At 41.9% G+C, this 14,951-nt stretch overlaps 1 protein-coding gene across 1 annotated transcript in view; it reads right to left on the minus strand.

The window, feature by feature from the left end:
- Nucleotides 1-14,951, minus strand: part of LOC106561484 (spondin-1) — a 105,363-nt gene that overhangs the window by 16,469 nt on the left and 73,943 nt on the right. The window lies entirely within an intron of this gene.

A 14,951-nucleotide genomic window follows, 5' to 3' on the forward strand; every position in this document is an offset into this window, starting at 1 on the left:
TTGTACAAATATTTACAGTGCTGCATGTGCATACACTTCCTCATACACATTTTATTTATTTTTATTTCACCTTTATTTAACCAGGTAGGCTAGTTGAGAACAAGTTCTCATTTGCAACTGCGACCTGGCCAAGATAATGCAAAGCAGTTCGACACATACAACAACACAGAGTTACACATGGAATAAACAAACATACAATCAATAATACAGTAGAAAAATCTATATACAGCATGTGCAAAGGAGGTAGGATAAGAGAGGTAAGGCAATAAATAGGCCATGGTGGCAAAGTAATTACAATATAGCAATTAAACACTGGAATGGTAGGATGTGCAGAAGATGAATGTGCAAGTTGAGAATACTGGGGTGCAAAGGAGCAAGATAAATAAATACAGTATGGGGATGAGGTAGATTGGATGGGCTATTTACAGATGAGCTATGTACAGGTGCAGTGATCTGTGAGCTGCTCTGACAGCTGGTGCTTAAAGCTAGTGAGGGAGGTAAGAGTCTCCAGCTTCAGAGATTTTTGCAGTTCGTTCCAGTTGAAATAGGAAGCGGATTCTAGATTTAATTTTGGATTGGAAATGTTTAATGTGAGTCTGGAAGGAGAGTTTACAATCTAACCAGACACCTAGGTATTTGTAGTTGTCCACATATTCTAAGTCAGAACCGTTCAGAGTAGTGATGCTGGACGGGCGGGCAGGTGCGGGCAGCGATCGGTTGAAGAGTATTCATTTAGATTTACTTGCATTTAAGAGCGGTTGGAGGCCACGGAAGGAGAGTTGTATGGCATTGAAGCTCATCTGGAGGTTAGTTAACACAGTGTCCAACGAAGGGCCAGAGGTATACAGAATGGTGTTGTCTGCGTAGAAGTGGATCAAAGAATCACCAGCAGCGAGAGCGACATCATTGATGTATACAGAGAAGAGAGTCGGCCCGAGAATTTAACCCTGTGGCACCCCCATAGAGACTGCCAGAGGTCCGGACAACAGGCCCTCCGATTTGACATACTGAACTCTATCGGAGAAGTAGTTGGTGAAACAAGCGAGGCAATCATTTGAGAAACCAAGGCTGTTGAGTCTGCCAATAAGAATGTTGTGATTGACAGAGTCGAAAGCCTTAGTCAGGTCAATGAATACGGCTGCACAGTAATGTCTCTTATCGATGGCGGTTATGATATCGTTTACGACCTTGAGCGTGGCTGAGGTGCAGCCATGACCAGCTCTGAAACCAGATTGCATAGCGGAGAAGGTACGGTGAGATTCGAAATGGTCGGTAATCTGTTTGTTAACTTGGCTTTCAAAGACCTTAGAAAGGCAGGGTAGAATAGATATAGGTCTGTAGCAGTTTGGGTCTAGAGTGTCTCCCCCTTTGAAGAGGGGGATGACCACGGCAGCTTTCCAATCTATGGGAATCTCAGACGATACAAAAGAGAGGTTGAACAGGCTAGTAATAGGGGTTGTAATAATTTCGGCAGATAATTTTAGAAAGAGAGGGTCCAGATTGTCTAGCCAGGCTGATTTGTAGGGGTCCAGATTTTGCAGCTCTTTCAGAACATCAGCTATCTGGATTTGGGTGAAGGAGAAGTTCGGGAGGTTTGGGCGAGTTGCTGTGGGAGGCGCAGGGCTGTTGACCGGGGTAGGGGTAGCCAGGTGGCCAGGCGTAGAAAAATGCTTATTGAAATTCTCAATTATAGTGGATTTATCGGTAGTGACAGTGTTTCCTAGCCTCAGTGCAGTGGGCAGCTGGGAGGAGGTGCTCCTATTCTCCATGGACTTTACAGTGTCCCAGAACTTTTTTGAGTTTGTACTACAGGATGCAAATTTCTGTTTGAAAACGCTAGCCTTAGCTTTCCTAACTGCCTGTGTATATTGGTTCCTAACTCCTAACTCCCCTAAAAAGTTGCATATCACGGGGGCTATTCGATGCTAATGCAGAACGCCACAGGATGTTTTTGTGCTGGTCAAGGGCAGACAGGTCTGGAGTGAACCAAGGGCTATATCTATTCCTAGTTCTAATTTTTTTGAATGGAGTATGCTTATTTAAGATGGTGAGGAAGGCACTTTTAAAGAATAACCAGGCATCCTCTACTGACGGGATGAGGTCAATGTCATTCCAGGATACCCCGGCCAGGTCAATTAGAAAGGCCTGTTCGCAGAACTGTTTTAGGGAGCGTTTCACAGTGATGAGGGGTGGTCGTTTGACCGCAGACCCATTTACGGATGCAGGTAATAAGGCAGTGATTGCTGAAATCTTGGTTGAAAACAGCAGAGGTGTATTTGGAGGGCGAGTTAGTTAGGATGATATCTATGCGGGTGCCCGTGTTTACGGACTTGGGGTTGTACCTGGTAGGTTCATTGATAATTTGTGTGAGATTGAGGGCATCAAGCTTAGGTTGTAGGATGGCTGGGAGGTTAAGCATGTCCCAGTTTAGGTCACCTAGCAGCACAAGCTCAGAAGATAGATGGGGAGCAATCAATTCACATATGCTGTCCAGGGTACAGCTGCGGGCAGAGGGTGGTCTATAGCAAGCGGCAACGGTGAGAGACTTGTTTCTGGAAAGGTGAATTTTTAGAAGTAGAAGCTCAAATTGTTTTGGTACAGACCTGGATAGTAAGATAGCCTGCAGAGTTCTATCTCTGCAGTAGATTGCAACACCACCGCCTTTGGCAGTTCTATCTTGGCGGAAAATGTTATAGTTAGGGATGGAAATTTCAGGGTTTTTGGTGGTTTTCCTAAGCCAGGATTCAGACACGGCTAAGACATCTGGGTTGGCAGAGTGTGCTAAAGCAGTGAGTAAAACAAACTTAGGGAGTAGGCTTCTAATGTTAACATGCATGAAACCAAGGCTTTTACGGTTACAGAAGTCAACAAATGAGAGAACCCGGGGAGTAGGAGTGGCGCTAGGCACTGCAGGTCCTGGATTAACCTCTACATCACCAGAGGAACAGAGGAGAAATAGGATAAGGGTACGGCTAAAGGCTATAAGAACTGGCCGACTAGCACGTTCGGAACAGAGAGTAAAGGGAGCAGGTTTCTGGGCATGATAGCATAGATTCAAGGCATAATGTACAGACAAAGGTATGGTAGGAAGAGAGTGCATTGGAGGTAAACCTAGGCATTGAGTAATGAAGAGAGAGATATAGTCTCTAGACGCAGATGAGCAGGGACATTGGGCATCTTTCTTTTGGGTGTTTTTCAGAGTCAGTAGAAAGGCCCCTTTAGTGTCCTACGTTTTCATAACTGTGACCTTAATTGCCTACTGTCTGTAAGCTGTTAACGACCGTTCCATGGTTGCATGTTCATTAATTGTTTATGGTTCATTGAACAAGCATGGAAAACAGTGTTTAAACCCTTTACAATGAAGATCTGTGAAGTTATTTGGATTTTTACGAATTATCTTTGAAAGACCGGGTCCTGAAAAAGGGACGTTTCTTTTCGTTGCTAACCAGACAATGTTCAGGTCACCAAGAAAATAGACCTCTCTGTTAACATCATCACGCATTACACAGATATTATCCAGATATTGACTGTTAGCACTAGGTGGCCTATAGCAGCACTCCAAAAGAAGAGGCTTTAGATGAGGCAGGTGAACTTGCAACCACAACACTTCAACAACATTTGACATGAGATCCTCTCTAAGTTTTACAGGAATATGTCTCTGAACATATACAGAAACACCTCCCCCATATGAATTCCTGTCTTCTTTGTAGATTTTAAATCCCTGCATTGCTACTGCTGTATCGTCAAATGAATTATCTAAGTGAGTCTCAGAATGAATGTCATCTGATGTTAGCAAGTTATTGATTTCATGAACCTTATTTCTAAGGCTACATATATTAATATGGGCTATTCTTAGCCCTTTCCTTGGTAGCCTATTGGAGATAGACATAATATTGAGAACAATAATAATAAATACGTGTGATGTTGGGCTGAAGCTACTGACCATGAGGCTCTCTCATTCCTCCCACACTTTTGAGAGGGAGCGTGGATAAGGAGCATGTTGTAGCGGATGTAAGCAATGTTCCCATGTTTTTTGGCAGCTTTCATAGCAAAGTTATTTCCACCTCTGGCGCAAAACTTCAGAGAAGTCCTCATTGAGGAAGATGTTGGTTCCTCTCAAGTTCTTCGCTCTCTCCAGAACAGCCATATTTTCCTTAAACCTCTGGAACTTGAACACTATCGGCCTGGGTCTGTCACCTGGGCTGGTTACATGTTCTCTAGACCTGCCGTCGCAATCCACCTAAATCTTCGTATAATCCATCTGCAACTTTTCAGTGATAATTTCTCTTACTTTCTCCTCAGACTCGGCCCAGTTCTCATATGTCATCCACAACAAAATTATTTTGGATTTTCCCTCTAGTCTGTTTCCCAGCCATTTTTAAAAATCTTTATTTAACTAGGCAAGTCAGTTAAGAACAAATTCTTATTTTCAATGATGGCCTAGGAACAGTGGGTTAACTGCCTTGTTCAGGGACAGAACAACATATTTTTACCTTGTCAGCTTGGGGATTTGATCTTGCAACCTTTCGGTTACTAGTCCAACACTCTAACCACTAGGCTACCTGCCGTCATTGTTAATAATTATTCACACAGGGCTGATATCATATCGAGAGGGCTTATAGTTTGTTGTCATCTTGCTACAAGTCTCTTTCAGGACATCCACCTCTCCCTGAGAGAACTGCAAACTGTTCTTAAGGTCCTGGACCTCTCTGGTCAGATCGTCCATTCGTTTGTTAGTTGGGTCCAGCAGTATTTGGACAACACTCTTGAAGTTATTTTTCTGTTATTGTAACAACTGCTCGTAGAACCCTTTTTGTTTGTTTAAAAGATCCTTCACCTAAAACACTGTCTTCTCCATTACTCCCACCATTGGCTTTGGATGCCATGGTAGCAACATAGGCTAATGCCAGTACTCCACGCAGTTCCAGACAGGGCAGGTCCCAGGATAGATTTAAACAGCACTCTGTAAGTGTTTTATTATTGCAAGTCAACCCTTGTTAAAATACCCCCAGGCACATTGTTCAGATGGGGACTGGTATTGTTTTTTTTTACAACCAGAGGAACACTACTTTCCAGTCATGTGATCAGGTGCCACAAAGAGGGACATCGGAAAATTACATTTGGCTCAGAACATGGCAGCACGGCTGGCCCTAAAATGTAGACAGAGAGCTAACATGACTAATATGCATGTCAATCTCTCATGGATCAAAGAGGAGAGATTGACTTCATCACTACTTGTTTTCTTAAGAAGCATTGATATGCTGAATGCACCGAGGTGTCCGTTTAAACTACTAGCACACAGCTCGGACATGGCAGGTAGCCTAGGTAGTGTTGGGCCAGTAACTGAAAGGTTGCTAGATTGAATCCCCGAGCTCACAAGGTAAAAATCTGTCATTCTGCCCCTGAACAAGGCAGTTAACCCACTGTTCCTAGGCCGCCATTGTAAATAATAATTTGTTCTTAAAGGATAGGCCCCTTTTTTTTCAATTTTCGCCTAAAATGACATGGCCAAATCTAACTGCCTGTAGCTCAGGCCAGGAAGCAAGGATATGCATATTCTCCGTACCATTTGAAAGGCAACACTTTGACGTTTGTGGAAATGTGAAAGGAATGTAGGAGAATATAACACATTAGATCTCATAAAAGATAATACAAAGAAAAAAACTATCGTTTTTTGTATTTTTTTGTACCATCATCTTTGAAATGCAAGAGAAAGGCCATAATGTATTATTCCAGCCCAGATGCAATTTATATTTTGGCCACTAGACGGCAGCAGTATATGTGCAAAGTTTTAGCCTGATCCAATGAACCATTGTATTTCTGTTCAAAATGTTGTATCAAGACTGCCCAAATGTGCCTAATTTGTTTATTAATAACTTTTCATGTTCAAAACTGTGCACTCTCCTCAAACAATAGCATAGTATTATTTCACTGTAATAGCTACTGTAAATTGGACAATGCAGTTAGATTAACAATAATTTAAGCTTTCTGCCAATATCAGATATGTCTATGTCCTGGGAAATGTTCTTGTTACTGACAACCTCGTGCTAATCGCATTAGCCTACGTTAGCGCAACCGTCCTGCAGGGGACCCAACAATCCCGAAGAAGTTCTTAGATACTCTATAGGCATTCAATTGAAAATACCCACATCAAAAAAATCCCACTTCCTGGATGGATTTTCCTCAGGTTTTCGCCTGCCATATCAGTTCTGTTATACTCACAGACATTATTTTAACAGTTTTGGAAACTTTAGAGTGTTTTCTATCCAAATCTAAATCTATTAAATGCATATCCTAGCTTCTGGGCCTGAGTAACAGGCAATTTACTTTGGGCATGCTTCTCATCCAGATGTCGAAATACTGCCCCCAAGCCATAAGAAGTTAAATAAATGTTAAATTAAAAAAAATATTAAAGAAATACCTCACAAGACATGCCACCAGAGGTCCCTTCACAGTCCCCAAGTCCAGAACAGACTATGAGAGGTGCCCAGTACACATTGAGCCATGACTACATGGAACACCTTATGGAACAGCAGGGACTTTGAAGAGACAAACACACACACAGGCATAGACACATGCACTTTACATATATGTACACATGGATGTATTATTGTAGATATGTGGTAGTGGAGTACTGGCTTGAGGGCCCACACTTAATGTGTTGTGAAATGTAATGTCATGTAATATTTTTAATTGTATACAACTGCCTTAATGTTGCTGGACCCCGGGAAGAGTAACTGCTGCCTTGGCAAAGGAAAGCTTTGTTTATTGATAAGGACTAAATTGTCATCTTTTCATATGCTATATCGGTCTGGCTGAAAACCAGAAAACTATTTCTCGTTTCAACAATCCTTTTCATAATCCATTTTCACATTTGACTGCATCCTTCAGGAAATAATACGATTGTCTATTTTTGCGGAACATTTGTTATTACTTTGCAAGGAACAATTGTATATTTTTGCAGAATATTTGTTTTTACTTTGCAAGGAACCCAATTAGAATATCAATCAGGGATCTCCGCTTCAAATGTCAAAGTACAAGTTCATAGTTTATGCAACAAAAAAAAGGAGACAGAAAAAGTCAAATCCTCTGTCCGTGATCCTATGATAAGCCTCAACACCTTTTGACAACTCACAGGCCAGAGTTTGGCAGAGTTGGGTTGTGTGGGATTCATTTATATAATTGTCAGTTTGTACTTGTGCGTTTACACTGTAGTAACAGCAGTCGACATACTGTATATATGTGACAGTGCTAGCCTGGTCCCAGGTCTGAATGTGCTGTATAGTCAGCTCCTGTGGTCATTGTTATGGTAAACAAACCATATGGGGCTCTATTTTAACAAACCTAACGTAATAGTAAATGTAAGTTTTGGTGGTAGCGCTATAGGTCCAGGGGTATGTGAAAAATATTTTTTGCTATTTTCACAGCCGTTATTATGAGCACAATAGCTGTTTGTGGCGCGAAATGGCTGGGTTTTGATGAATAAACCCCCAATGTCCTGTCTGGAGTATGAATCATGACATAGCAATGCCAAAAGCCATGGTCTGCCCTAGAAAGCCTATGAAAATTGCAGTCGCCAGAAAGGCCAAACAAAACAAATTTAGACGTCTGTTTTGGGCTCAAAATGTGTTTATTGTGATTAAGTTCGATCCCCACTGTGAAAACGTTTAAAGTTCGCTACAAAGTGATCTATTCTGATTACTACATTTGTCGTCACACAGGCCCATGTGCTGACACAGACCAATACCGGGCTGGCAGGCTACGAAGAGGCTCGGGCCCGGTTGGTTGACTCTCTCAGGCAGGACGAAAATGACTAAATCGACCATGATCCTTTGCTAGTTACGGCCACTTTCACCATGATCCTTAGCTATTTGTTGGTGCCATTCAGCCTACATTCAGCCCAATTCAGCAACGCGCTTCAAATTCAAATACTTCCGGCTTCATGTACCATTGGGAGTTTTCCATAGGATTACGTGAATGATGTCAGTGCTTTCGCTGCTGGTTTTAATTCCGCGCTCAAAACAACTGGGAACTCGGAACTGGGAACTCGGAAATCTATGACTTCCGACTTCAGTGCGTTCAAAACAACTGGGAACTTGGAAAAATACATTTTTCCCGCCTCTTTCTTGAGCTCCGACTTTCCAACCTGAATATCACTGACGTCATGATTTGACCTCGTATTTTTCTGAGTTCCCAGTTGTAATGAATGTCGCATAATGTCTATGGAATTAACAAATTCTAGGTGTGATGAGGACTTGCCCACTCACTGCACTGGCCAATCAAGGCGTTCCATGGCTTAATACTGCATGCTTGTGTCTCAAGTTCTGTTGCTTATTGACAGTCTTTGCATTTCCATCAACTCCAACTTGGCTAGGGGAACGGAATATTCTCCTCTTAGTCCATTGTGGATTGATCCTACAGTTTATTAAATAGCACAGGCTGCTACAGTAACGAGTGGTAGCAACAGTAAAAATAAATTGGGGAGTGTTGACAGTCAACATTGTTGTAATTGGCTTCATTGACTAGCCTCTAGGCCTTTACACATCGCTCTTCGCTTCAAATAAAAAATACTAGGCTCCCGTAAATTGTATTGTATGTGTGAGGCACGTTCTCAAAGCTATAGCCTAGGTCTACCGTTGATATGGCGTTATAGGACAGAACATTTTGAATAGCCTATGTCTGGAGGAGCGTGTCTTTGGTAACTGGACAAGAGGCTCTCTTTGGAAATGGGGATGGATACAAGCCGAATGGAGATAGGCCTTTGTGAATTGTGAATAATGGGAAAGCCTCACGAGTAGACCATTTAGAAAATAATTTATGATAGGCTAATTGTGCATGGCCACGATAAGAAAGACACCAGATGCATTGCTGTTGAACCAGCATTAATAGTAGGGGAAGGGGTTTTGAATCAAATAAAACGGAAAACAAGCAATTGTTAGAGGAAAATAACTTAAATGTTTCTAAATATGAGTGTCACCAGATTATTTCATCTCTCATTCCGTGATGGGCATATGCAGCTGAAGTCAGAAGTTTACATACACTTAGGTTGGAGTCATTAAAACTTGTTTTTCAACCACTCCACAAATGTCTTGTTAACAAACTATAGTTTTGGCAAGTCGGTTAGGACATCTACTTTGTGTATGACACAATTTTTCCAACAATTGTTTACAGACAGATTATTTTTTATATATTTTTTTTATTTCACCTTTATTTAACCAGGTAGGCAAATTGAGAACAAGTTCTCATTTACAATTGCGACCTGGCCAAGATAAAGCAAAGCAGTTTGACACATACAACAACACAGTTACACATGGAGTAAAACAAACATACAGTCAATAATACAGTAGAAAAATAAGTCTATATACAATGTGAGCAAATGAGGTGAAATAAGGGAGGTAAAGGCAAAAAAAAGGCCATGGTGGTAAAGCACATTCAATATAGCAAGTAAGACACTGGAATGGTAGATTTGCAGTGGAAGAAAGTGCAAAGTAGAAATATAAATAATGGGGTGCAAAGGAGCAAAATAAATAAAGAAATAAATACAGTAGGGGAAGAGGTAGTTGTTTGGGCTAAATTATAGATGGGCTATGTACAGGTGCAGTAATCTGTGAGCTGCTCTGACAGCTAGTGCTTAAAGCTAGTGAGGGAGATAAGTGTTTCCAGTTTCAGAGATTTTTGTAGTTCGTTCCAGTCATTGGCAGCAGAGAACTGGAAGGAGAGGCGGCCAATGGAGGAATTGGCTTTGGGGGTGACTAGTGAGATATACCTGCTGGAGCGCGTGCTACAGGTGGGTGCTGCTATGGTGACCAGCGAGCTGAGATAATGGGGGACTTTACCACGGCAGCTTTCCAATCTATGGGAATCTCAGATGATACGAAAGAGAGGTTGAACAGGCTAGTAATAGGGGTTGCAATAATTTCGGCAGATCATTTTAGAATTAAAGGGTCCAGATTGTCTAGCCCGGCTGATTTGTAGGGGTCCAGATTTTGCAGCTCTTTCAGAACATCAGCTGACTGGATTTGGGAGAAGGAGAAATGGGGAAGGCTTGGGCGAGTTGCTGTGGGGGGTGCAGTGCTGTTGACCGGGGTAGGGGTAGCCAGGTGGAAAGCATGACCAGCCGTAGAAAAATGCTTCTTGAAATTCTCAATTATAGTGGATTTGTCAGTGGTGACAGACTTTCCTATCCTCAGTGCAGTGGGCAGCTGGGAGGAGGTGCTCTTATTCATGGACTTTACAGTGTCCCAGAACTTTTTTGAGTTTGTGTTGCAGGAAGCAAATTTCTGCTTGAAAAAGCTAGCCATGGCTTTTCTAACTGCCTGTGTATATTGGTTTCTAACTTCCCTGAAAAGATGCATATCACGGGGGCTGTTCGATGCTAACGCAGAACGCCACAGGATGTTTTTGTGTTGGTTAAGGGCAGTCAGGTCTGGAGAGAACCAAGGGCTATATCTGTTCCTGGTTCTAAATTTGTTGAATGGGGCATGCGTATTTAAGATGGTGAGGAAGGCATTTAAAAAAAAATAACCAGGCATCCTCTACTGACGGGATGAGTTCAATATCCTTCCAGGATACCCCGGCCAGGTCGATTAGAAAGGCCTGCTCGCTGTAGTGTTTCAGGGAGCGTTTGACAGTGATGAGTGGAGGTTGTTTGACCGCTGACCCATTACGGATGCTGGCAATGAGGCAGTGATCGCTGAGGTCTTGGTTGAAAACAGTAGAGGTTTATTTAGAGGGCAAGTTGGTTAGGATGATATCTATGAGGGTGCCCGTGTTTATGGCTTTGGGGTGGTACCTGGTAGGTTCATGGATAATTTGTGTGAGATTGAGGGCTTAGATTGTAGGATGGCTGGGGTGTTAAGCATGTCCCAGTTTAGGTCACCTAGCAGCACGAGCTCTGAAGAGAGATGGGGGGCAATCAGTTCACATATGGTGTCTAGAGCACAGCTGGAGGCAGAGGGTGGTCTATAGCAGGCGGCAACGGTGAGAGACTTGTTTTTAGAGAGGTGGATTTTTAAAAGGAGAAGTTCAAATTGTTTGGGTACAGATCTGGATAATTCACTGTATCACAATTCCAATGGGTCAGAAGTTTACATACACTAATTTCACTGTGCATTTAAACAGCTTGTAAAATTCCAGAAAATTATGTCATGGCTTTAGAAGCTTCTGATAGGATAATTGACATAATTTGAGTCAATTGGAGGTGTACCTGTGGATGTATTTCAAGGCCTACCTTCAAACTCAGTGCCTCTTTGCTTGACATCATGGGAAAATCTAAAGAAATCAGCCAAGACCTCAGAAAAATTATTGTAGACCTCCACAAATCTGGTTCATCCTTGGGAGCAATTCCCAAATGCCTGAAGGTACCACGTTCATCTGTACAAACAATAGTATGCAAGTATAAACACCATGGGACCACGCAGCCATCATATCACTCAGGAAGGAGACGCGTTCTGTCTCCTAGAGATGAATGTACTTTGGTGCGAAAAGTGCAAATCAATCCCAGAACAACAGCAAAGGACCTTGTGAAGATGCTGGAAGAAACAGGTACAAAAGTATCTATATCCACAAAAGGCCGCTCAGCAAGGAAGAAGCCACTGCTCCAAAACCACCATTAAAAAAAGCCAGACTATGGTTTGCAACAGCACATGGGGACAAAGATACTTTTTGGAGAAATGTCCTCTGGTCTGATGAAACAAAAATAGAACTGTTTGCCCATAATGACCATTGTTATGTTTGGAGGAAAAAGGGGGATGCTTGCAAGCCGAAGAACACCATCCCAACCGTGAAGCACGGTGGTGGCAGCATCATGTTGTGGGGGTGCTTTGCTGCAGGAGGGACTGGTGCACTTCACAAAATAGATGGCATCATGAGGCAGGAAAATTAGGTGGCTATATTGAAGCAACATCTCAAGACATCAGTCAGGAAGTGAAGTTAAAGCTTGGTCGCAAATGGGTCTTCCAAATGGACAATGACCCCAAGCATACTTCCAAAGTTCTGGAAAAATGGCTTAAGGACAACAAAGTCAAGGTATTGGAGTGGCCATCACAAAGCCCTGACCTCAACCCTATAGAACATTTGTGGGCAGAACTGAAAAAGTGTGTGCGAGCAAGGAGGGCTACAAACCTGACTCAGTTACACCAGCTGTCAGGAGGAATGGGCCAAAATTCACCCAACTTATTGTGGGAAGCTTGTGGAAGGCTACCCGAAACGTTTGACCCAAGTTAAACAATTTAAAGGCAATGCTACCATACATTGAGTGTATGTAAACTTCTGACCCACTGGGAATGTGATGAAAGAAATAAAAGCTGAAATAAATAATTCTCTACTATTATTCTGACATTTCACATTCTTAGTGGTGATCCTAACTGACCTAAAACAGGGTATTTTTACTAGGATTAAATGTCAGGAATTGTGAAAAACTGAGTTTAAATGTATTTGACTAAGGTGCATGTAAACTTCCGACTTCAACTGTAGTCTACGTGGAGGGTTTTTTACGCACATCCACAATAATAACAGGAGCTGGCTAAAATAATGTAATAGTCTACATAGAGAAATAGGAGATGTCCGCTCACTGTTTTGCTGCTGCCAAACTTGATCTTTTAATAAAGCTGTGGTGATTTAAGATTTACTTCAAAGCGGTCTCATGAGCCAAACCCTGTATTGATAGTCTACTTTGTGAATGTATTGGGCATGACAAAAAATACTGCTGTCATTAAGAGGAGGGGTTTTAATCAAATTTAACGAAATGGGAAAAAACATTTGTTTGTTTTGTTTGTAAATACGAGGTTTACAGGCACAAAAAGCACATCTCTTTGGTTCCATGTGCATATGGGCACTGTGCGTCACAGTTGGATAGGCTGTGCTACCGTCGCGTTACAGCTAAGACTAGCTTTCGGTTGGTCTTAAAAATCCCCACCAGCACATACTGAAATTGGCATTTTGATGCAAGCACATTGTTAAGGACACACCTCAGATATTGCCACCCCTCCCACCTCAATGCATGCGAGCTCATTTAAGACAGGTAAATTACAAATTTATAAGATTTGACAATAGAAGAGCGTCGGCTTTATTTATTTATTTCAATTTTATTTCACCTTTATTTACCAGGTAGGCCAGTTGAGAATAAGTTCTCATTTACAACTGCGACCTGGCCAAGATAAAGAAAAGCAGTGCGACAAAAACAACAACACAGAGTTACACATAAACAAACGTACAGTCAAAAACATAATAGAAAAATCTAGGTACAGTGTGCGCAAATGTAGAAGATTAGGGAGGTAAGGCAATAAAAAGGCCATAGAGGCGGATAATTACAATTTAGCATTAACACTGGAGTGATAGATGTGCAGATGATGATGTGCAAGTAGAGATACTGGGGTGCAAAAGAGCAAAAAGATAAATAACAATATGGGGATGATGTGGTTGGGTGTGCTATTTACAGATTGGCTGTGTACAGGTACAGTGATCGTTAAGCTGCTCTGACAGCTGATGCTTAAAGTTAGAGAGGGAGATATAAGACTCCAGCTTCAGTGATTTTTGCAATTCGTTCCAAGTCATTAGCAGCAGAGAACTGGAAGGAAAGGCGGCCAAAGGAAGTATTGGCTTTGGGGATGACCAGTGAAATATACCTGCTGGAGCGCGAGCTACGGGTGGGTGTTGCTATGGTGACCAGTGAGCTGAGATAAGGTGGGGCTTTACCTAGCAAAGACTTGTAGATGACCTGGAGCCAGTGGGTTTGGCGATGAGGGTTAGGGTTTAACAGTTCGATATTGCAAACGAGTGTATGTTTGACAATTGCGCTGGCTTGACGCCAGCTGCAAATAGAGCCCTAGGAGTCAGCTATACAGCACAAACATATCTCGGACCAGCTATGACAGTGCTAAAAAAGCATATGAATTTAAAGTATTATGCATTTATCTGTCTGGGCTAGGGGGCAGTATTTGCACGGCTGGATAAAAAAATGTACCCGATTTAAATTGGTTACTACCATTGCCCAGACACGAGAATATGCATATAATTAGTAGATTTGGATAGAAAACACTCTAAAGTTTCTAAAACTGTTTGAATGGTGTCTGTGAGTATAACAGAACACATATGGCAGGCCAAAACCTGAGAAGATTCCATACAGGAAGAGCCCTGTCAGACAATTTGTTGTCCTTCTGTTGCATCTCTATCGAAAATACAGCATCTGTGCTGTAACGTGACATTTTCTAAGGCTTCCATTGGCTCTCTAAAGCCGCCAGAAAGTGGAATGGGGTGTCTGCTGTCTCTGGGCAAAGAACAGCAGGAGAGTTTGTAAGTGGTCAGCCTGGGGACAGTGAGACTGAGATGCGTGTTCACGAGAATACTCCATTTTTTTCTTTCAGCCTTTGAATGAATACAACGTTGCCCGGTTGGAATATTATCGCTATTTTACGAGAAAAATCGCATAAAAATAGATTTTAAACAGTGTTTGACATGCTTCTAAGTACGGTAATGGAATATTTAGAATTTTTTTTGTCACGAAATGCGCTCGCGCGTCACCCTTCGGATAGTGACCTGAACGCACGAACAAAACAGAGCTATTTGAATATAACTATGGATTATTTGGACCCAAAACAACATTTGTTGTTGAAGTAGAAGTCCTGGGAGTGCATTCTGACGAAGAACAGCAAAGGTAATCCAATTTTTCTAATAGTAATTCTGAGTTTAGTGAGCCCCAAACTTGGTGGGTGTCAAAATAGCTAGCCGTGATGGTCGAGCTATGTACTCAGAATATTGCAAAATGTGCTTTCGCCGAAAAGCTATTTTAAAATCTGACACCGCGATTGCATAAAGGAGTTCTGTATCTATAATTCTTAAAATAATTGTTATGTATTTTGTCAACGTTTATCATGAGTCATTTAGTAAATTCACCGGAAGTTTTCGGTGGGTATGCTAGTTCTGAACATCATGCTAATGTAAAAAGCTCGTTT

Source organism: Salmo salar, chromosome ssa10, assembly GCF_905237065.1.
Source record: "Salmo salar chromosome ssa10, Ssal_v3.1, whole genome shotgun sequence".
NCBI lineage: Eukaryota > Metazoa > Chordata > Actinopteri > Salmoniformes > Salmonidae > Salmo > Salmo salar.